The following is a 26239-nucleotide window of genomic DNA, read 5'->3' as shown; positions in this document are numbered from 1 at the left end:
CACTATTTAAAAAATTACATAATTATAATAATATACCTAATTAGTATATTAGACTATTAGAGTATGTATATTAGTTGGTAAAAAAAAAAATAATAAATAATAATAATGATACATTAATATACATATACAGCATAAAACATTTAATTTCTATACAATTATACATTTACAATTACATTTAAAACATTAAAATTTTTTAATAAATATGAATTTTTAATTTGTACCAACATATTATTTTATAAGAAATGCACTATAAAATGCATTTAAATTATATTTATTATATCATATATGTAGTTTAAAAATTAGAAAAAAATTGTATATATTGTTTTTATTTTTATAGTGTTGTTACTGTAGTATTTGTTACTTGTTTAGTTCTGGACGTACTAATTGGTTACTAATTCAGTAATAGGTACCTATCGAGGCCTATGATAAAATATTGTTATCGACAATAACTTGTCGTGCTGTATAATTTATTATTCGTACCGTCGCCGTCGGCAGTTTGCAGAAAGTTTCTTTTTAATCGCAACAATTTTCGTTCATGTTATGAACGAAATTGGAAAAAATTCTCTAAAAACTAAGAAAATGCACTAAAATCGTCAAAAAATGGCCTGAATAAATGGCAAAAATTTTTTTACCTACCAGCTTAAAATATAACTATAGGTTTATCTCAAGGTTCGCGGGCTGCCACCTTTTTATCTGTAAAATGCTTACATGGTATGAATGTGAACATTTTGGTCGGTAACAGTCATATTTATGTATTTATTTATACGTGTTCTTATTTATACATTTATATTTTTTTCATACTTAGTACAACTTCGAATTTTTAAATATAAATTTTGTAAATGAATATTTGTTGCATATATTAATTAATAATATAGGTATAAAGATATAATATAAGACAATATTATTATTTTTATTATTATAATTTAAATACTAATTAGTTGCTTTGGGGATTTTTTATTATCATTATTATTTTTTTCCGGGGATTTTATTTACCGGGGATTTATTTACGGGGATTTTTATTCCGGGATTCGAAAACGCTATGAGGATATTTTCTGAGCATGTTAAATTGTCTAAATCTACGTCACAAATGTGCACAGTACAAGTAAGGTTAGTGTTTACAGATAGGTAGTTACCTAAAACTTTAGTTATATCATATGACTTATATAGTTATATGTCATGTGTGTACAATTTCCTAATCCCCTGAGGACTGTAACTATATATTCAATAAAATATTCCAAAATAGCGAAGCAATTTCATAAACATTAGGTGCATTAATACACAGTTCCATAACAATAAAATTAAAATACATAACACTTCAAAAAAAAACAAAATAAAACAAATTTCTAATTGCTTTTAAATACATATGTATTAGATACTATAATAGAAGCTAGTACCTGATACACAAAATCAATTTTATTTTTATAGCGATCAGTGCTCACTGATGGTTGATTGATTACCTAATATTATGCATAAATTTAAATGTAAGTTACCTTATTAAATATAATTTAATTAATCAAATTAAATGCAGTTGATAATGTCAATAATATTATTTCCACCCTTCATATTTTTTGGTTCCTAAATGCTGTTTAGTATTTACCATCACATATAAAGCTCATATGAGTCTATATTATAAGTATATCATGTTCTATATAGAAAATACCGATTTACATATTGCACAAAAAACTTTTTAAACTTTATAATCCACGAAAATTCTGATTTTAAATTGGATTGAAAACACGCCTTATTTTTGGCATTTTTAAAATAAATAAATAGATATTGGTATAGGATTGTATCGTTTATTTATACTCCACTACTGACATATTCAGACTTACAAAGTACAGATAAATCTATCTACAAATAGTAATGAAAAATAACATTTAAAATTTTAAGATATTTTACTTAGTATTATACCCAATATTATGGACATTCCGATATTATAAAATATAAATAGATATTAATCTATTATAGTCCGCAATATTCACACATTTGACAACAAACTGGTAGATAAGATTGTAATAATAATATCTAAATAAACGAAATACGAAAATATAACATTAATAAGTAGGAATGTTGTAACGATAGCTCACACGGTCACACAAATAAACGAAAAAGTAACCGACTCCAGAATAACTGCAGCCAGACTGTGACGCATAGAAATCGGACAAATAAAACCATTGTCGTCGACGAAAAGGGACGATCCGTAAACACAATAAACAATAAACATACAATAATGAATTGACACATCAGCATGTACGGTAGAACGTAAACAGCGTTTGTCTTTCTTATAAACAGGCATAGAAAAGAAATGGTCAACAATTTTCTTTGCTGCCGAAACGAAATCTTTTATTAAAAGGATACCTAAAAACCTTTTGATCATAAAACCGTCTACCTCGATCTCCGGTCAATTTAGCCGTGTCGTCTCTTTAGTAGTTTAGTCAGTGCATGCTAACCACCCGACACAGCAACAACTACTCAGTACTCAGTACCGAAACCTGAGTGCGACAACTGGGTTTCTTTAATAAACAGTGTGTTTTATAATTTCAATTCAAGTATTTTGAGTATACCTAATCAGTAATTACGTTTTGTCGCTTAATATACTGCTATCACATAGTCCATAGGCAGCTGTGACCTGTGACCGTCAGGTAAGGCATTTAATATACAATATTATTCCATATGAATTGCGTAGATTACATTGTAAGCTCATTTTATTACATACAATTTTATTGTACAGTGTATTTGAATTTGATCAAATTATCGAATACACGACCTCGAAAACCCTCCGATCAACTGGACAAAGACATTAGGCAATAGCGTAATATTTGTGTCTATAATATTATTGCGTCTTCGGTAATGCAACGCTGCAATTCTTGATAGAAATACCGTATGTTACATGAAATCGGTAGTAATCGGAAAAAAAATCCCCAGACTACAATATTACTCACAACCTCTTTCACAAATATTTTTTAAACGTTAATTAGTATCTATAATTACCACATTATTAATATTTCATTACAAATACGTAAATTATATTATATTATACTATATTATTTTATTATATCATTCAATAAATTAATATAGTTATTCGAAATACTTTTACATGCTATGTTTTTACTGTGAGTACCTTATTCATAACACCTGTTATTGGAATATAAAACAAAATATTAATACAATTATTTATGTTATATTCTGTTATCACTAAATATTAATTTATTGAATATATTTGTAATTAAATATTAATAATGCGCTAATTATAGATAATAATTTACATTTAAAAATATATGTTCAACCATTTTCATGAGGTTGTGAGTAATATTGCAGTCTGTGGATTTTTTTTCCGCAATTCGAAATCAGTAAAAATCGCTTTATTTCAAAATACCTTCATTTATTCGTATCAATTATTTTAATATTGTAATTGTAAATATAAACACGGTTATCAGTTAATTTTATGTGATTACAATTATTTTCAAAATGCAGAGTATCAGACGTCAAGGCAATTTTAACAATTATAACAATAATTATGACAAAGGTTAGTGATAACAGGCCTTGTCAGTGATTTTAAGCGCATATCCATCAAACAATCGGGTTTTATAGTTATGATGGAAACTACGATATTCCGATGCAACAACGCATTTGATGCGCTGAATTTCAGAACGCTATCGCTTGAAAATACTATACATTTTAGATTTTTTATAACATGTTTTATCATTTCGATGGCAATACGTATCCACAGCGTTGCATTACCGAAGGCGACGCAATTATTCTTCAGCACTCGTAGTGTATGGAACCATACAGGTTCTTAACTTGAAAATCCAATTTTAACACGACAATTATAATTATTGAGATGAGTCGCTTTTATAATATATTTTATCTTATTTTCGCGTTAACTGTTACAATGTTCTATGCCATCGACATCAATGTGACATAATTAATGTTATATTTTATACCGCTAAAAAGGTCAAAGTAAAAATCTAAAAATACCGCTGAAAAGTAATTAACATATAATATTTTAATAATTTATTGAATCATGCCATACAAAAATATCGTAATTAAGACAATTTTATCACAAAATAAATCTCAAAAGTTTTAAATCAACAGCTATGAAAAAATATATTTACTTATATTACACAACAAACTCAAAGCCTTTTATCGAATTTTAATCATTTAGAACTATATTTTAATATAGCTACTCTAATAACTAATAAAGTTTGCGATTCCTAGAATTCCTTAAATTTAGAGTGAATTGACTTATTATAAAAATTAAAGGCATGATTATTACCGAGGGTATCTCACAGGCTTTTTATTATATTTTAATTTTAAACTGAGTTATGACTATTTTAAAATTTAAAATTATTTTTATATCTAAAAATACTCATAACTCGGTTTAAAATTAAAATATAATAAAAATCCTATGAGATGCCCTCGGTAATAATCTTACCTTTAATTTTTATAATAGGTCAATTCACTCTAAATTTTAAATTAACGGAGATAAACGTGATCTGCTGAGCGTAACATTTGCTATGCTACGCACTTGTACGACGGAGACAACACATGCGGGTGTGGCGTCCTCTTAAGACTGTGTAATATCTGAGTATTTTAATTTTTGCTTTTTTTCTTGATTAAGTTTTTTATACGTTCCTATAATTGCCATAAATAGTACCTTCATCGACTATAAGTCATTTCCTGGGAAAAAACCGAATTTTATTACCAATAGTCAAAAATAAAACCTAATTATCTAGTAATAATTTAACCACGGCACTCATGATTTATGAGTCATTGCAATAATATCAATGATTAAACTCGTTGACTATATAATTAATAATTGATAAATAACAATTATTAATATTTCTATTAAAAACAATTCAATGTTTCACGTTTTTGTAAAATATTTCATACCTTAAACATTAGGTACTCCAACATACACTCGTATAAAAGAAAATATTTGAAACACTAATTTTATAACTGATAAAAATCAAAATTATACTTTGAAAAGTTCATACAAAATGTATGTTGGAGTAGGTAAATCGTCATACTGTTATATTGTATAACACAAGTCTCCCGCAGAAATATAAACCGGGTGGCGAGGAGAATATACAAAATCTTTGATAACACGGCACTTTCAATTTTTTATTTTGTAGAAGTGATAAAATGTAATTAAAATAGCGGGGTCATGCTCCCCGCCTGCTGGCGACCATGTAACATGTATAGAAGTCTCCTATTTAATAATTAGTATAACTATAATATACGCTAATTAATTATTCTGCTGCGTTGCTAACTGCTATTATACAATAAGTGTCGCGTACCATGCGCATTATTCAGACAACAAATTAAAAATCTAAAAGATTTAGATACCTTTGGTACATAGGTAGGTAGGTATAAAAGGTACATGGGGATAATGTAAACATCGCCACGAAGTAACAGCTGGCAATTCAATGACAACAAATTCAACACAATGACAATATTTTAATGTTCACGACACACGATTGTTGTTCATCAGTTTATCACAAAACAACATCTATGATATTTATCATTATATTTAATATTATGCAGCATACGTACCAAAACGTCCTATAAATGAATAATTTATAGTATCGACGATTAAAGATATATGTATAATATAAGGATAACATAACAAAAAAGGGTACTTATATAATATACATATAAATATAAATATATATATATATAAATATATATATATATATAAATATATATATAAATAGGTCACCGTGTATATAGGTAGATACATAAAATAATTATCAAAAAGTTGTCTTTTCCCGGTTACGGATTTTTAAACGAGCGTAGACCAATGTATTATTATACAGGTTGATTAATTTATATCGCAGAGCATTCGATATTCTCTTATACTTATTATAGAACCTAAATGTACCTTTCCTTAAAGTTACACTTATCTGTAGTTTAGTTTTAATTTAGTTGTAGGGTTTTAGGAATTGAAGATGTAAATTGTAAGTTCGATGGGTAGAATTTTCCATTGGGCAAGAGATATACCTAATGGCTAATGGAATATCAAGTTTCTCGTGATTAGACAATCACTCCGTATAAAGGTGTTATATATTCATATAAATTATACCTATATTATGATGTGTATATTTTTATTGTTTTCTTCTCATCGTGTGGCTTTCTCTTCGAGGGCATGCGTTTAATGGTTGTTTGATAATTTTTATGCATATTTAATGAATGCTTAGTATATTATTTTACTATTTATATTACTTTCCACGTGGTTTTGTAATAATATTATTGTTGAATGGTCTAATATGCGACATTATAATAGCATAATATTATAATACCGTCCATTTAATGTGTTTTATTATGTATCTGGTGCTTACATTATTGTGTATAAACAACTTACACTGCAGTTAATGTCTCGGTTACTGAACTATTATTAGTAAAAACATGCTAATTATAAGTAAATGTATATATATATATATATATATATATATTTTTACATAATAAATTAACAGCAGAAGTGTGAAAAAATTAATATCTTTATACAAATGAGAACACGCAAACGAAAACTTAATAATGCGTCATCATGACTGTCGAGATGGGCGGCACACGATTCCACACAATGTATCTTTTTATCTACCCGATTTCGCACATTTTCGTAATACAAAAGATGTTTTTTATCTAACCCAAATTTAACACGATTCCGCATAAAAATTGTTCAGCAACGTTGGTTCAGCTATGAGGAAAAATAATTATAACAATAATATTAGGTAAAACAAATAATTAAAAATAAATTTTACTGAAAAATGTATTCCGATTCTGTCGTGATTAATACTCAAGTTTGATTTGTATGCATAAATATCAAATATATTATAAACTCTATTGTTGAGATAAAAATCGCAAAATATATACGAGCGGGTATCGAACAGATAACTGATGAGTTCATATAAAATATATGTAATACGCTGTAGACTATTCAGTCAGGTTCCCCACAAGGGAGGGGGTTCAGAAGAAACCATGGTACAGGGGCCCGGACTTTCGAGAAGCCTGACGTTCATGCAAGTAATTACTTCAATATGTATTAGAAAAATGTTTCAAAGTGAATTATTATTTTAGAGGGGCTCGGATTTAGTTCTTTACTGGGGCCAAAATATGATGTGGGGGGGGGGGGGCTAACAAACTGACAAACTTGTATTTGGGGAAAAACTAAAATAATGTTATAATATGACTTAAATGCAATATTAATATCAACTATTTTATGTTTAAAATAATTTTTTTAATGCAATCAGCAACGTCGCAAATTAGTTTTGTGCAGAATCAATCGTGTGAATTAAAAAGTACATGAGAAATCGTGAATCACCGGTCGAGATATTATAAAACGTTGGGTTATATAACGCGAGAGCAGTTTCAAATTTATATCGACGATTTTAATGGTTAAACGTCGTAAACAATTACGTAAATAATCTGCACAGTATTTTTAAGACGTCATATTAAATATTGGTCAATTTGTTGTGGTTTTTTGTGATGATCAAGCAATATAGTGTTTTTCAAGTTGAGCAATGTTTCATGGTAATGGGTAAAATATAATAATATATGAATAAATAGTAAAATATAATAATTTAAAGTAATTAATAGAACTAATATTGTATACATAATTGTAATTTAGTAAACTCGCGATATAATGAATTTCTAGAATGAGAAAAAATGTCGAGACAGAAAGTTGTTTATTCAAAATTTGTTATACGTACCGATAACACAAACAAACAAAATTTGTTGTAATAAGATTTATCAAAATTTAAATAAAATAAACACACTAAAAATACAATTACTTTTAATCTAATAATATTTATTTACATATAGATACTCTTAATATAGTAAGATCATGTTACATAATATATATTAAATAAATTAGCACATTATTGCATGATAATCGTTACACAAACTTTTTAATACCTTGCAAGTTAATTATATTACATATATTTGACGAAGCCATTGTACACTAACAGAAATGTAATTTATCCCAATAAAAATTAAAAATTCGTAATAGGGAGCTTCAAATCTATAAAAATTCGTTACATCACGAAAGGTTTCGCCAAAAAAACTTCGCTGTATCAAGTGGACCAAAACACATTTAATTGTTCGTTATATCACGATATTTTTAAGAAAACGACAGCTGTTTCATTCGTTACACTGAGATTTTCATTATATCAAGCTTTGTTTACTTTATCTAATTTGTTGACACCTTTTTAATGATAAATTTGTGATTTATCGTCAATTTTATAAGTTTTAGATTCTGAGCGGAGCGATGAATGTATTTATTTTACCATGATGTGTGTTTTAATTTTTTTTTTTTTATGCCTGTCATCACGTTTTGGGGCAGTAAAAGTGCTTCGATTTTTGACTTCAGTACGTCGTTCGATCAGAAAGTGAATCTAGTTGGTACTTTGGGGGGGTCAAAAGTAAAAAATTCTTAATACTTTTCTAAATAATCGAGTAAAACAAACTAAAAATTAAAGGAAAAACGGGAAATTTTAATTCATAATACCTTATATTATCATAGATATACATATACCTGGTTTGAGGATAAATCGTTATCATTACGCGATTTCATAAAAATTTAAAACTCGAACGCTCAAATCATTTTTGATATATTGACGCTTCAAATTTTCTCTATAGCTATTTGAAGCAAAACTTATGGAAAACTTAGTTTTGAATTTTATAACCTTAGATAAAAATAAAAACAATATTATGAATTTTGAACTACAAAATAATTCGCAAAAATTCATGGTTTTGACGAATTTTTGTCAATATTTGAAATTCAAATGCTTATAAAAATTTAATTTGCATTTCCGGTGGACATTTTTTTTGTGATAAAGATTGAAAAACTTGTAAGGAATCTTATATTAAATTTTTAAATCTTAGTTTAAAAAAGAAATTTTTTTATTAATTTATAGCTTAAAATAATTTGTGAATTTTTGTGATTTTTACGTATTTTGTCAAAATTCAAACTTTGAATGCTTATAAAAAAAAATTGTAACAATGAATTTCTTTTATTTTTCAACTGCTATTGTAATAATATGTTAAGAGCCTTGTATTAAATTTTCAAGATTGTCTACCTAAAAAATAAATTTTTATCGATTTTAATTTAAAAAAAAACTAATAATGATTGAAAATTGCATGTATCTATGAATAGTTCAACTTAAGTCAAATTTTTTTTAAAATTTCATGGTGGATAGAACATAGATACTTATATAAACATTCGGTGAAAATTTCATGTATTCGTCATTCGTTTTAAAGTTACATCAAAAATCAAAATCGATTTTGTCGAAAACTGATTGTGCGTAAAATTTCCTGTTTTTCCGTTAATTTTTAGTTTGTTTATCCCGATTATTTAGAAAAATATAAAGAATTTTTTACTTTTGATCCCCCAAAGTATCAACTAGATTCACTTTCTGATTTAACAAGGTACTGAAGTTAAAAGTCGAAGAATTTTTACTGCCTCATAACGTGATGACAGACAAAAAAAATAAAAATAAAAACACATCATGGTAAAATCAATACATTCATCACTCCGCTCAGAATCTAAAAATGGAACCTAAAATATTGGTAACTATTTTTAATATTAGCTGGTACTTACGTTTAATAATAAATACGCATATTTTGATATTTTAGATTCTGAGCGGAGCGATGAATGTATTGATTTTACCATGATGTGTGTTTTTTTTTTTTGTGTCTGTCATCACGTTTTGGGGCAGTAAAAATGCTTCGATTTTTGACTTCAGTACCTCGTTCGATCAGAAAGTGAATCTAGTTGGTACTTTGGGGGGGAAATAATAGTATCTATCATACTATCTCTCTATCTATCGTACTATCTAGTAACTATACTGCAGTATAGGGTATTGTACAAATTGATAATTTTGATCAAATGTTTTTTTACTTGACCCAACTAATCTTTAAACACTCGAATCGAAATAAATACAACACTGATAAATTTTTGTTAAAATTGAAAAAAAAAGTCAGTTGTCGCTCGCAAGATCTGGTGTGATTGATTTTACTGGTGCTCTTGCACTCTTGAGGTTGAGGTTGTTTTAGTGTTGGATGGTGCTCATGCACTGATGAGAGGAGACGACTTGGTCAAGCCAGCCAGGGTCGCAGGCGGCTCCATCAAAGGCCTCTGCGTTTCTAAAGATTTACCGTTATCCTTGGTAGCAGAGACCCTCATAGGGCCGTCCCTTGTCTCTGGCGGCACGCCGGTACACAAAATAGATCACACGAGTGGCGTCATATTGTCACCATTACGTATGAGTACCTACGTGGCCAAACAATGCAAATCGTTTCTTTCAACAGTGGTTAAAGGTATTTATTGGGTTTTAATGGCTATCTGCGTGCGACAACTTGACCGTTATTTATTTCATTGGATAACATTTTTAAATTTATTTTAATGTTTTTGTAAAAAATTTAAAAAATATATTTTAGATTCTGAGCGGAGCGATGAATGTATTGATTTTACCATGATGTGTGTTTTTTTTTTTTGTGTCTGTCATCACGTTTTGGGGCAGTTAAAATGCTTCGATTTTTGACTTCAGTACCTCGTTCGATCAGAAAATGAATCTAGTTGGTACTTTGGGGGGGAAAAAATAGTATCTATCATACTGTCTCTCTATCTATCGTACTATCTAGTAACTATACTGCAGTATAGGGTATTGTACAAATTGATAATTTTGATCAAATGTTTTTTTACTTGACCCAACTAATCTTATTTTATCTGAATAAACAATTATATCTACAAAAAAGTGTAGTTGTAGAAATGTTGCCATTTTATGTAGTACACATTGTCATGACAGTTTGTCATGCTGTTATAAATAGGTAATAATATAAAATAATCTTCGATTTTTGACTTCAGTACCTCGTTCGATCAGAAATTGAATCTAGTTGGTACTTTGGGTCAAAATAAAATATTCTTAATAATTTTCTAAATAATTGAGAAAAACAAACTAAAAATTAAGGGAAAAACGGGAAATTTTACGCACACTCATTTTTCTACAAAATCGATTTTGGTTTTTGATGTAACTTTAAAACAAATGACCATAGATACATGAAATTTTCACCTAATGTTTATGTAAGTATATTCTATCCACCGTGCAAAATTTCGACTTAAGTTGAACTATTCATAGGCATTTCAAATTTTCGATCATTATTAGTTTTTTTTTAATTAATATCGATAAAAATTTATTTGTTAGGCAGAAAAGCTTGAAAATTTAATACAAGGCTCTTAACATGTTGTTACAATAGCAGTTGAAAAATAAAAGAAATTCATGGTCACAATTTTTTTTTATAAGCATTCAAAGTTTGAATTTTGACAAAATACGTAAAAATCACGAAAATTCACAAATTATTTTAAGCTAGAAATTCATAAAAAATTTTCTTTTTAAATCTAAGATTTAAAAATTTAATACAAGATTCCTTACAAGTTTTTCAATCTTTATCACAAATAAAAATTCCACCGGAAATTCAAATTAAATTTTTATGAGCATTTGAAATTTAAATTTTTACAACATTGGATTTTCACTTTTGAGCTGTTTACTGACATTTTAATTTTTCAACTTTTTTAGTTTTTTTTCCTATAAATATCGATAAAAATTTATTTGTTCGGTAGAAAAGCTTGAAAATTTAATACAAGGCTTCTAACACATTGTAACAATAGAAGTTAAAAAATATTAAAAATACATTGGCACGATTTTTTTTATAAGCATTTAAAGTTTAAATTTTGACTAAATACGTAAAAATTACGGCAATGTTCAAATTACTTAGATAGAAATTCATAAAAGTTTTTCTTTTTAATTCTTAGATTTGAAAATTTAATACAAGGCTCCTAACATATTTTTACAATAGAAGTTGAAAAATAAAAGAAACACATAGTCACAATTTTTTTTATAAGCATTCAAAGTTTGAATTTTTACAACATATTATGTAAAAATCACGAAAATTCGTAAATTATTTTATGCTAGAAATTCATAAAAAATTTTCCTTTTATATCTAAGATTTGAAAATTTAATACAAGGCTCATTATATATTTTTACAATAGCAATTGAAAATAAAAGAAATATATAGTCACAATTTTTTTTTATAAGCATTTAAAGTTCAAATTTTGACTAAATACGTAAAAATTACGGCAATGTTCAAATTATCTTAGATAGAAATTCATAAAAGTTTTTCTTTTTAATTCTAAGATTTGAAAATTTAATACAAGGCTCATTATATATTTTTACAATAGCAATTGAAAAATAAAAGAAATGCGTAGTCACAATTTTTTTTTTACAAGCATTCAAAGTTTGAATTTTGACAACATATGTAAAAATCACGAAAATTCGCAAATTATTTCAAACTAGAAATTCATAAAAATTTTTCTTTTTAAATCTAAGATTTGAAAATTTTTAATAATCTATTATATATCCTAGACAGATAAACCGTCTTCGCTCAGAATCGTTTTTTGTATACAATGATATAATATCATTGGATTCAAATTTAATTCCATCCATTACAGTAACCCACTTGTAACCTACTGTACAGCAGAGCGACATACACGACTTACCCGCTTTTTTTCAATATTGGCTATAGTATAAATTTACTTTAAATAGAACCGTTATAAAATCTTCAAAAATAGATATACATAATAACACCAACAATTTATTTTAACTGGTAACTATAACGGTGGACACATCGGGGATTTAATATGTTCTAAACTTATGTTTAGAAATCTAATAGCCAATAGATACCAAAATATAAATGCTAGGCAACAAATTATTTTTAAATTGTATATAATATGGAATTAAACCTATTGTTCATAATGTTGGGTATTACAATATGTTTAAAAACCAGGGATTTAGCACGTTCACTGCAGGATGAGATGTCCTAACTTGTTTTCAATGTAATTCAATGTTAATGAAATACCAGCTATGGTACCTACTGGATATCAATCAATTATTAGCCATTTGATGAAATAATAATGTTTGGTAGTTTTTTTTTTTGCTATAATATACATGACCTATTCAGATCAATTATCAATCTAAAATTTTTTAATTATTTTATAAGCTTGGTTGTTGTGTTTAATGTGCTGATAATTACATTAATAGTTATTCTAGGCGATGTGAATCTTTTTGGTTCCAAATACCTTAGGAATCTCATCTATAATGATTAGTATTTTATTAATTTATTTGTACCTACCTAATAGTATATATAAATTATTAATATATTTAATACATGCCAAGGGGTTTTCATGTGTTATATCTAGCTTTCATTATTAGATTAGGATTTAAGTTAGTACCCAGTTAAAAATAATTAAGTACCTAATATACAAAAATTACTTTATAAAAATTGACATTGGTTATACATATCTTATAGTATAGCATAATATTATGTCACATATAAATATATTGTTGTAGCAGAATTATAATAATGCTGATAAAATAAATAATAAAAATACTCAGAAAAATATAAATACAAAATAATAGAAACAAAAATTGATGTATAATTACTCCATATAATTTTGCATAAGACATACAAATTTTTTCAGAATTAAAATTTGAAAAAAAAAGAAATATAATTACCTACTCATTTTTTAAATCTTAGAGAAATTGTGACAAGCTTTATCATGATATTATTTAGTAAGAATTTCTTAAAAATATTTTTGTTTAAACAACCACTCAATAGGATATTCCAAGTTAAAAATATGAAATATAATAAAACATATATCTATTAAAAAAATAATTAAATACAATTTATATTTGATACAATCATTTTAAAAGTTCCAAGAATAATTATAAATGGTTAAATGGGGATATTTTCATTATATTATAATAAGGTTATATATATAATGTATTTAATAGTATGTTTAATATTTTATGTACCTATTTATACTTAGTATATTAGTATATTACCTATATTGGCTATATTCTGTTATTTATTACCTATTATAATATATTAATATTATATATTATAATTTATATATATTTTAATTGTATTTATCTAAATACTAAATTGAATATCACAAATCCCTATGATTAGTATTAATTACTAAGAAATTATACAAATATACAATTAATAATAACCAAAGTCGGGGGTGCCAAAATCTAAAATATGGCCCTAAAAGGTATAAGAACTTGGAAAACTCAGATCAACTCTAGTAGTTGCTATTACAGACCAGAAAATATAATTGTTTTTAATTTTTATTGAGTAACAATATTTATATCATAGGTATTTAACACTTTATTCTTCATTGACCAAATATAAACATTATGAGAGATTTTTAACCATTAAAATATTTTTGAATGTTTAATTTAATCAAAGCTAGGTATACTAAGCTAGGAAAGTAGGAAGTGCACTTAATGCATGATTATACCTACCTACATTTTATTTATTTACATACTTTTATTTTTAATTAATAACTATGTATCACCTCTTATTAAATAGCCTCATACTTTTCCTCAATTTATGAAAATTCAAAATATCAGTTTTTTGTTATGAAATTGACCACTATTGTTTATCATCATTCAATCATAAATTACCATTATTTTAGGTATAATAATTATAATGTGTATATGTCTTATAAAATGTGTTCTTATCATTTTACTAATTTTAATAATAAATAATGGTCAATCGTTTAGCGTAAATAACAATCAAGTGGAACTTTAGTGTTAAAAAGCAAATAAGAAAAAAAAAATTTTTATTGTTAATTGTAAATTGCACCAATTTTTATAACTCATAAATATGTTGTGTGATCCATCTAATCAAATTTAATATCCTATCCTAAAACTGATAATTAACACCAATACAATAATTATTATTCTAATCATATTTTTCATTTTCTCATCACTGTTTATAAATAACAGTTAAAAGTAAATATATATAAATATTTTGATGTTCAAACATCAAAAATAAAGGAAACGCTGTATTAATTTTGATAATTATTATTTATCTATTTATTAATTCTATTATGATTATGGATATAAAATTATACATATGTATTGGTAGTGGTACAGAATAATAGTTCCACTTTTAGTTTTTTTTTGTTATCATTGGAAAAAACTAAATTTGTCAAGTTTACAACATTAGAAATAACAATATTTTTTACTAATATAACTTTACTTTACTTTAGATGGCTCCTAGAAGTCTAAGATATTTTCTTAAATCTAACTTTAAATTCTATTTCAGTATTTAATCGTTTTTTACCACTTCATATTTTTTTTACGTAATTGCTCTATCTCTAGATCACTCAAGACCAGTAATGCCCAACCTTTTTTGTTCAACGTTCCATTTTGGTAAGGTATCATCTTAAAGCGGGCCACCAAATATATATATTATATACATACATATATTTTATTATTAGACTATCGATAATTATATTTAGTTATTTTCAAAACGTGTCCCTTTTAGGACTGGTAAAATTATGTTCACATATTATACATTGTTTATTTTTATATCTTGATACTAGTATTTCCATCTATATTAGTTTATTCTATCTAATTACCGGGTATTTATAATTTATAAATTATTTAAAATTCTGTTATGGAAAATATTTCTGTCGTAGCAGTAATTCTTGATTTTCGACGACATTGGAATAATGGAATGTGAACAGTAGGAAACCTTAAATGCCGATTGTCGATTGTCGAAAGATTGATCGAGTAATAGAGTAGTGGAAAACGCTTTAAACGATTGTAGTCACATATATTTATCCTAATTTATGCTGTTGACTTATGAGCAATTGTCAAATAATAATGAGTAAATAATATTATTTAAAATTACTATCATAATTAATAATTATTAAATATCAATTAAAATAATTGAACATATTTTATCGGATTATTGCGATAAGCCGATAATGGTTAAATTGTCATTATTATTTTATTTTTAATGTCAAGATAACGTATTATACCATTGAGTATATATTATATAAATATGTTATATTTACTAATACACATATACATGTATAGATAATATCATTGATTATATAAACTAGTTTATATAATCAATGATAATATACACGGCGTTTACGTTCAATGCCCGCTAAATCGTCACTGTCCGTTCAAAGTTCAAAAACGATGAGTTTCGAGATTCGGGAAGTCGGCTGGGCTTCGATGGTAAAATCGAAGAGTTGCCAACCTTTGTCTCCGGAAACGGTATCCGCACGGACCACGGTAATAATCAGTAAACCGTAGTTTTTGGATAATGAGGTGGCGGGCGGGGTCAGTTTTCTTTTGTCAGGTATGGTAGCCGGTAGGACGCCATTATCTAGTAGATGGTCACCTCTCCACTCCGTCCACTACAATCGTTATCGATTCCATAAACGCGGTTCTTTCACTTCGTTTTCGGCTTACTTTCTCCTTTTCCACCGTGGTCGCCCTGGCGATCGGTCATATGTGTATTTTGTTTGCTGTCTGTTGCAATATATGATTTTCCTTTATAAGGTACGTCCATGTTGTTTCTGTAGTTCAAATCGTGTGCATAGTATTTGTTATCGTCGTCTTCGTGTCCGTTACATACACTAGCTGACAAGTGCACGCTTTTCCGAATTCATTCGTCCGTCAATCCTAGTGAATACGCAGTAAGTTGAAACTTTTTAAATCATTAGAATTTATCCAGGTGACCTACCGGATGTGGAGTATATCTCGAAATTCCGGTCTGTTGTCTTTACGGTCATTTGCTCCTCTAACAGACCAGATTCAGCACGTGTGATGATGACTCCCGTTATTTGTAGAATAATTTATTATACTGACGCGGAGCGTGTATTGTGATATCTCCAAAACATGCAAGATTAATTTATTGCATAATTAGTGCCTAATAAATTCAGTAATCTTTACTGATGCATACTATTAGTTGTTTTATTATTACTAATATTTGTTAATCATTGAATGTGTGATATTTTAGTCTGAAAAAGTTTGACAAGAAACACATATGTACTATACTGGTTTTGTCATTATTATTATTATTTTTATTGAATCAAATTCAGGTTTAATTATAAGGTAAACAGCATTTCATCGTTTTGGTTAGTATAGTTTTGTCCATTAACCATTGTTATATTTGATAACGTTATTTGTTATCGAACATGTCAAGCTGATGTCAAAATTTGAACTTTAAAATGCTTATAAAAAAAAATCGTGCCAATGTATTTTTAATATTTTTTAACTTCTATTGTTACAATGTGTTAGAAGCCTTGTATTAAATTTTCAAGCTTTTCTACCGAACAAATAAATTTTTATCGATATTTATAGAAAAAAAAAACTAAAAAAGTTGAAAAATTAAAATGTCAGTAAACAGCTCAAAACAAATCTAAATATTTTGAAAATTTTATCAAATATATAAAACGCCTATATAAACATTCAGTCAAAATTTCAAGTATCTGTGGTAATTTGTTTTAGAGTTACACCAAAATAAGGAAATCGCTAAAAGTGAAAATCCAATGTTGTAAAAATTTAAATTTCAAATGCTCATAAAAATTTAATTTGAATTTCCGGTGGAATTTTTATTTGTGATAAAGATTGAAAAACTTGTAAGGAATCTTGTGTTAAATTTTTAAATCTTAGATTTAAAAAGAAATTTTTTTATGAATTTCTAGCTTAAAATAATTTGTGAATTTTCGTGATTTTTACGTATTTTAGCTGATAGTTTAGTATGTCTTATAAAAAATCGCCATAAATATTAACTAATGTAGAACAATGATTATGTTTGATCCAGTGGCACCAAAGCTTAAAATTTTACCCATGACATTAGACCTCCACATACAATTTTAATATCCATCTATTTCTTATAATTACCTATACACCAAGTATAGTTCTTATGTAATATTTTTGACTTTTAGTTCACAATTAACTGTAATATCTATCTAATACAATTATCATAATATATTTAGAATGACTAAGGTAACTCTCCTACCTACTAATATTACCTATGACAATTGGCATAGGTAAATATTTATTTTGGTGCCACTGATTTGATCTGAATTCATTAGATCAAGTTATCAAGTTAATAAACAACTATACTCTATTCACTTAAAGAACATATCTTGGTGACCGATTTGTGTGCAATGGTAATTATATGATTGGTAAGTAAATGGTTAAGTTGCAAACTGCTAGCCTAACAGCCGTTTACAAATACTGTTTGCCTGTAAGCTTCTCCTACTCAATGTACCAGTGTACTTACAACAACTTAATAATAATCTAGCTTAATTATATAGGTTATTGCACTTCATTTAAATACTTGTCAATCTATTGGTAATATGTAGTCGCCAATTTGCCATAGATTCTTTTAATATTATCTATGGTAGTCTCTGATCTTTTGACCAATAAATTAATGAACATTGTTGGAGAGAGAAACAAGATACCCTTGAGAGAAAGAATTATGTTACAGTGTTTTGTCACTCATTATCTCGTATCCATGAATTATAAGCAAGATGGTGTGGTAGGTGCTATTCATGAACTGTTTATGCTTATTTTCTGGATCCATATATATCTACTGACTTGATTGAAATTATTTCTTTTGTTGTACTGATACCAGAGTGCATTTCCTGTTCTACAAAAGTCTATGTTTGTATACTGTGCTAAATGTCTTAAAAAAGTTAAATGTTTTTGACATTTTTGAGTCTATATCCTCTGAATTATCAGATTTCATATCTGGTGACTCTTGAGTATAAATCGATATATCAATGTAAAATTTAATTAAGAGGACGTGATACACGCATGTATTGTCTCTGTCTTACAAGTGCGTAACATAGTAAATTTTACGCTCATGAGATCACATTTAGCTCTGTTAGTTTAAAAATTAAGAGTGAATTGACCTCTTATAAAATTTAAAAAGTAAGAATATTATTTAGAGTTTAGACGACCTCATGGGCTTTTTACTATATTTTAATTTTGAAGCAAATTATAAGTATTTTAAAATTGTAAATTTTTTGCATATCTTAAAATATTTATAACTCGCTTCAAAATTAAAATATATCAAAACACCCATGAGGTCTGTATTATTAATATTCTTACCTTTAAATTTTATAAAAGGTTAATTTACTCTAATTTTTAAACTTTTTTAATTTTAATTTTTATATTTACAATCTGTTATAATTATATACATACTCGTATAATGTAATAAAATTGAACAATAAGTAAAAGAGATAAATGAATAAAAAAAATGGTTTGAAGAAAGAATAGATTTAAGAAGCCTTCTAGTGAAGACACTTTGCCAGTCATTTGTATATATTTTTATGAGTTTACAATAAAATTATAAATACAATTGGGCCATCAACTAAATTAATAGGTCCTGACACCACTACCTTTTTAATCTTTTCCTAAGATTGTTGGGTATATTTGCTGACCCCCGTTCTTTAATTAAAGGATTAACGTAGTTATTAGGCATTAGCACATAAGGTGAATCGTCTATAAAAAGTTCTATCTATTTTTTAAATTACCAGAGCTAAATGTGATCTGCTGAGCCTTAAGTTTATTTTGTTAAGCACTTGTAAGACGGAGACAACGCATAAGTTGTCTTCTTAGTATGTAATATTAATATTAGTGTAAACTTTGAGGTAGAAACATTGCTCATAGATGATCAAAATGGTGTCAGTGACTTGAATTTTACATAAATGATGCAATGGACTATTTTCCTAATTATGTGGTTTAAAACATAACATTGATGACATACAATATTTTGAAATTTATTTTGTACAATTTTGAATAATCTTAACTTCACTTAATTTTTTTTTTTAAATTAAGTTGAAGCCTCTAAAGGTATGAAAGATATTGTGGTAAATACTAAGTATTACTCTTTTTGAATAGAACAATTTATTAAATATTTTTCTGATTATTTAAATTAAATACATATATTATTCTTATTATCGCTATGTTTAATTGAACAAAAATGATCTTACCATTTCTTTTGTGTAAATGACAACTGATTTTAAATATGTTTTACTATAAATTGTATGGTATTTGAACTTTCCCCCTTATTATTTCTTGCTCACCGTCTGCACAATAATTTTTATGTTGTAAGTTGTAAAAAAATCCTTGAAAATGTATGACTTTTTCTTTTGATTGAACTTTTGTATACAATGTTTTAATGAATTAATTTACTTTTTATATGATTTAATGATTATAATAATATATTTTGTACATTATTCATAGTTAGCTGATAATTCAGGTCTTAAAGTTATAGAAGTGTTAATAAACAAAATATGCATAAAAAATAAACACTAATGAAAAATAATTTTTTAGATTTAAAAAAATATAAATTTATTAATATTGTTGTATTGTTAGTGTGCTAAGTACTATTATTTTTAGTTGTAAATTTTGAAAATTTACATATTATATAAAACAATTGTATTGTATTAGATTTTAAATCTGCTAATTTCTTTTAAATATGCATTGTGTGAAGTTCTGAGCTATGGATTAGCTTCTTATACAACATATAACATATGGGATGTGTTGTACATTATATTATTAATATTATTATAACCAATCTTTAGTCCATAGTTCTATACCAACATAAAATCGTTGAAAGAAAAAAAATGTTTTATTTTGAATATTTTGACTCAGTGGTGTAACCAGAACTTTTAATGCCCTTGGCAAAATAGTCCAATCGGGCCCTTAGTTTTATAAATTTGGAAGAAGGAGATATGAGGAATAGCCTACAAAAAATAACCACCTACAAAATTCTACCCTTTAAGGTTACAAATAATAAACATGTTTAGTATAATAATATGAATATCGACAATGTTGACAAACTGGTGAATAAAATAATCTATAAATAAAATCGTGATCAGTTATTAAATTTATTTTATTTTACAAGAATATACATATATTTTTCAAGAGAATCGTATTTATAAATTTCGCTATAATGGTGATTTTGTTTTTAATGTACTATATTTTCTTTTGATGGGCCCTCTAGAGTCTTGGGCCCGTGGCCCATTGCCTGTCATGCCACTCTATTGTTACGCCACTGTTTTGACTACCTATATTATATTAATACTTCCCTAAAATTTATACTGACTATACGTCTTTAAAATTTTAATGAATTTATAATTTACTCATCCTATTAATTTTTAATAATTTAAGTTTTTAGTTGAAGGTATAAAAAAAAAGTAAAATATTAAATCATGGCGTCGTCCACGGGAATAAATCTCCTATGTGAAAAATACGTTACTTTCAGTAGAGACAAAAGAGTTATTTATAAATTAGCTATTATTCTATTTAATTTAAAAATACTTTCAGAGTGTTCGAGAAATAAATACTACTTTAATTTTTTTAATGCCCTCATAATACATACTTTATTTATGAAGATATTTAACGATTCAAACAAAAAAATTGTCACATAGGATATTTTTTTATCGGAAAGGTGATATTGGAGATTTTAAGATTTTAAATTCTTGTAAAATGTTACATAGGATATTTTATGAAAATATAAATTACAAAAAAACTTCAGTTTATTTGAATTTCAAAATTTTACATTTAATGTAAAACAAAATAATATAATACTAATACAACAGCTTTTAAATTATTAGACAATAACAACTATTTCAGTCTATTTAAATTTCAAAATTTTACATTTTATGTAAAATAAAGTAATAGGTATAATATTAATACAATGCATTCATTATAGAGTATTTAATAAAATATAATATTACTACAATCAACTTTTTAGACAATAACAACTTCAGTCTATTTAAATTTCAAAATTGTACATTTAATGTAAAACAAAATAATATAATAATAAAACAACAGCTTTTAAATTATTAGACAATAACAACTATTTCAGTCTATTTAAATTTCAAAATTTTACATTTAATGTAAAACAAAATAATATAATAATAAAACAACAGCTTTTAAATTATTAGACAATAACAACTATTTCAGTCTATTTAAATTTCAAAATTTTACATTTAATGTAAAACAAAACAATATAATAATAATACAATCAACTTTTAAATTATTAGACAATAACAACTTCAGTCTATTTAAATTTCAAAATTTTACATTTAATGTAAAATAAAACAATATAATAATAATACAATCAACTTTTAAATTATTAGACAATTACAACTACAGTCTATTTAAATTTTAAAATTTTACATTTAATGTGAAACAAAACAATATAATATTAAAACAATGCATTCATTGTAGGTATAGTATTAACTAAAATATATAAATAATAAGATTAAAAATTAAAAAGCCTTTCAAAATCAGGAACTTTAGTTACATTTTTTTTTGTGATATCTAAATGTTTCAAGCTATCATAAAATGGACAATGGTCCTTTTCAATAACTTGTTTTAGAGATTGCAAGTCATAATATTTACTACTAGATATTGGTAATGGCGCATTTTATAATTGACTTAGTTTTTGTTCAGGTATGTGTACATTTTTTATGGATGCCCTAGTTCTCTTACTAGTCTTATTTTGTTCATGTAAAATTGTCAAAAGAAGTTTTATAAAATATTTCCCCTTCTTTTGTATACAAAAGTTTACATAATATATTTGTCATAACTTTATCACCAGCTTTCTTTCCCGGTCTCAGTGATTTCAGGGAACATACAGCATCATAATTCTTAAAAAACAAATAATCAATAACTTTTATGTTATAGGGTTGTTTTTTTTTGGTATTCGCATTCTACTAAAGTAGTCTCCAGGAGAGTATAAGGGTGCTTTAAAATCATGTTCAAGGGCTGAGTGTACATTATCAGCCTCCATCATAGTGTGTCCTTTAGTTAAGAATAATTGTTCAATTGTAATACATTTAGATAAAGCCAAAGAACTTAATGCATTTGCCAATGTTTTGGTTATTACAGCCATCAGATATTAAAATAACTTCTGACATTTCACTTGGAAGATTGTCAATATAGTTAATTATACAGGTTGTGAACTCATTGGCTGTCACATTACCATCTGATTCATTCCATACATACAATGTCATGTCATGGTCATTTATTTTATAAATTGTAAAATTATGTAGTTGGTAACTTTTGCTTATAAAACATAGCCGAGGTTTCAGTTTTTGGACACAACAGAACACTCTCTAAATCCATAGTTATACATACATTATTGTTAGAAACTGTTGATTTATGTTTATTTTTTTCTTCATTTGCACTATTCTTTCTTTCTATGTGTTTATTATATTCAGCTTCTAGTATAGTGCCCATCTTATAACCAATAAATAGATCACACTGATCTTTTCGAGGTTGATGAATTTTTATATTGTTAGCATTTAAAGTTTCACAAAATAGAGTGCACGAAGCTGGGGTTATATTTTCACTAACACACCATTCTTTATACACATTGAACATACTTTCTATAAATACAAAATTTGATTCAACATATATTTTTGAAGTTGATTGACAACTGTAGTGACTCGGGACTTTTGGCAATAAATGTAACCAATCTTTAATATGAATAATGTCATTTTGTTTTTTTAGAACCCTTGGACTAGGAGTTAATGAAATAGGTTCAGGATCATGTTCTGAGTCTGATGAATTTGAATTTGATATATTATTTATCTTTTTAGTCCACCGTTTGAAGCAATCTTCACCAATACTTAAAGTGTTCAAAAACATTTTTCGACATACCTTCAACTGTTGTCCATTAGTTAAACACAACCGTATATCTCGACTCTCAATTTTCCTAACTTTATCTGATTTATTTTTTTTTTTCCTTCGGGTAATTGGATGATTCGTTACAAGACCTCTCACATAACCTCGTTTTTCTTGCCATGTTTTAATTTTCCAAAAGAATTTGAAAGCATTTTTTCTATCCTCATCAGAAAATAAACCACACATAAAACTATTGAAACTTTTTTGGTTTACAAGTGCATGATTACACCTATCCTTTATTACTCTTTTTCCTATAGGAACACTTTGAGAAATTTTTCCATCCACCATTTTAAAACCAAAACATTCCTTTCCAGCTAACCTATTTTTTTGGGATTGGTGTTTCACTTGTCTTAGTCCATCATTTAACTGTACATCCAGGTTGTTTTAAGTATCAATTTCAGATTCTGATAAAATTGGGTTTTCAATTGCTCCACTTATGATATCACTTTGAGAATTATTTATCAATATTGGACATTTATTAATTCCTTCATTCAATATAATATTATTAATATTATTTTCATCTGTGTCATACAAGACATTGGTTTTCTACTACATCAACAATACTATTCAATTGTGTTGTTGTAATATCAATATTATTGTTATTGAATGATGTATTCACTCACTGATATTTTTTTATTTTTATATTTTGTAAGTGTTCTATCTAAGAGTTATTTTTTTTAAATTAAATTATGTCGTGCTTATTATATATTATCGGGCCGAGATTACAACGGACATTTTTTACCTGAGTTTTCAATAAAAAAAAATAATTGCGGGCCCAGTTTACATTTTCCCGCGCCTGGATATAATTATTTTTTTGCTAATTTAGGACACATTATTAGGGGTTAATATTATAATATTATATTATTATATTATATTTATTTAATGTACGTTTTAAATTATGTAAATAAATAATATTACAGTATTATTCTATTATGTTATAATAATATAATGTATTGAGTAAGTTATGAGTACTGGGATAATAATATTTTAGCCCGGTTTGTGCGGGCCACACTGTTTCATATCACCGTTTAAAATGGAATCGGTCCCGTCCCGTCCCGGGTTTTAGTAATACCCAAAATAACTACAGTATACGTGGTGTGGTGACACTTGTCCCACATCAATGCGACAGGTGACCTACAGGTGCATCACCGAACTACAACGCCAGTGTTTACGTCCCGCGGGGCGCTGCCGCAGTCAGTTCTCCGAGTTCCCTCGCTCTCAGCGTCTCACCATTTCCGGTCCTATTCTTTTTTGTTTATTGTTCGCGTCACACACATTAACGTTTTTTCGTTGTAATTCATTGCATTGTCTGTGTACGTCTTTATTTTACCTAAATATAATATTATATTCGATTGTGTCGGTAATCATAGTGTTTAATCATTTTAACCTTTTGTACCCCACCTCAACACTAAACAACCGCATGTGCATGACTTAAAAAATAGATAACAACCAAATATAATAAGTGATAACTAATGCCTGATAACAATAGTTGTCATCTATTATCAGTTATTATTTTATTTTATATTGATGCTCTAAAGCCTAATAATATGTGAACCTAATAGTGCTTAATTAATTGGATTAATAAATCGTAATTTTTATTGTGGTGTTCGCAAGAAGATAGTACCAGTCTTAAATAAATTCAAAATTGTGATTTAATTACTATGATTTTTTCACAGACTTCTATGTTAATAGAGAAGTAGTATAGAACTCTGTGGGTTTTTTGTTGACCAGAAAATAATCATTATTTAATATAAAAGGGTAAATACTTAGTCATACTATTATATGTTAATGTAAATATGTGATACAGTAATTATTTATTGTTCACCAAACACTTTATGAGTAGGAGATATTATATATATTTTAGGTTCTTAGTGATGCATTGTGATTAAATTTCACCACCAGATATCTTATGAAGTAGTTTATATGCCATATTTGTACCGTATAATAATGTCACTGTTATTTACATACATTATATGTTGGTATTCTCATGCTTGAATATACTATAATTTTAATCTATAATAGCTAGTTAAAATTATATTTTTATCGTTCAAATAGTTCAGTTATATTTTTATTTAACTTTTTAAATATTATTAATTATTTTTTTTTAGTTTAACTGGTAGTTTTTACAAACAAATAAATAGATGTTAGAAATAATAATTTTATATTTAATGACAAATAATATATTATTATTAAGTAGTAGATTTAAAAAAAAGGGAAGGGGGAAATGTCCTATTACACCAAAAACATCTAGGCGATAGACATGTCCATTTATTTGTATGTTGAAGTTTCTGAGACAGGTTTATAAGAGAAATTTAGTAACATTCTAGGTACTGGTTTGTTATCTCTCTCCTCCCACCCATAGCAATAAATATAATATATTGTGTTAATAATCTAATAATTTGACGGAAGAAACCTTCAATAGGTGTTCATCACATAAAATTATAGAAATTTGGGGATCCTAGGAATCTTAAACATTTTTAATTGAGATGACGCTATAACCTGCATGTGTTGTCTCCATTTTCCATATAATATAACATACCAAATTGTACAATCTGAATAATTAATTAAATTCTATTATGTTTAATTTTAGAGTGAATTAACCTATAACCAAACTTAGAATTAAGAATATTATCTAGTCGAAGACAATTTATTTATTT

General features: G+C 26.7%; 1 protein-coding gene across 4 annotated transcripts in view; it reads left to right on the top strand.

Annotated features, from left to right (window-relative positions):
- Nucleotides 1-2492: 2492 nt before the first annotated feature.
- The window catches only part of LOC107164023 (piwi-like protein Ago3), a 36714-nt gene continuing 12967 nt past the window's right edge, over nt 2493-26239 (top strand). Inside the window, exon 1 of one of the 4 annotated variants that reach the window (XM_015511694.2) lies at nt 2493-2642. The gene's annotated coding sequence lies outside the window, so the exon portion shown is untranslated. Of the gene's footprint in view, nt 2643-16328; nt 16562-24876; nt 24896-25091; nt 25341-26239 lie in introns of those variants that run through there. The other 3 variants (XM_015511695.2, XM_015511693.2, XM_015511690.2) reach the window with 3 other exon arrangements.

The sequence above is a fragment of the Diuraphis noxia genome, unplaced genomic scaffold (assembly GCF_037042655.1).
Source record: "Diuraphis noxia isolate RWA-SAM2 unplaced genomic scaffold, SU_Dnox_SAM2 contig0001, whole genome shotgun sequence".
In the NCBI taxonomy this organism is placed as follows: Eukaryota; Metazoa; Arthropoda; class Insecta; order Hemiptera; family Aphididae; genus Diuraphis; species Diuraphis noxia.
The sequence above is the reverse complement of the archived record's forward strand: the minus strand, read 5'-3'. Positions and strand labels throughout refer to the sequence as shown.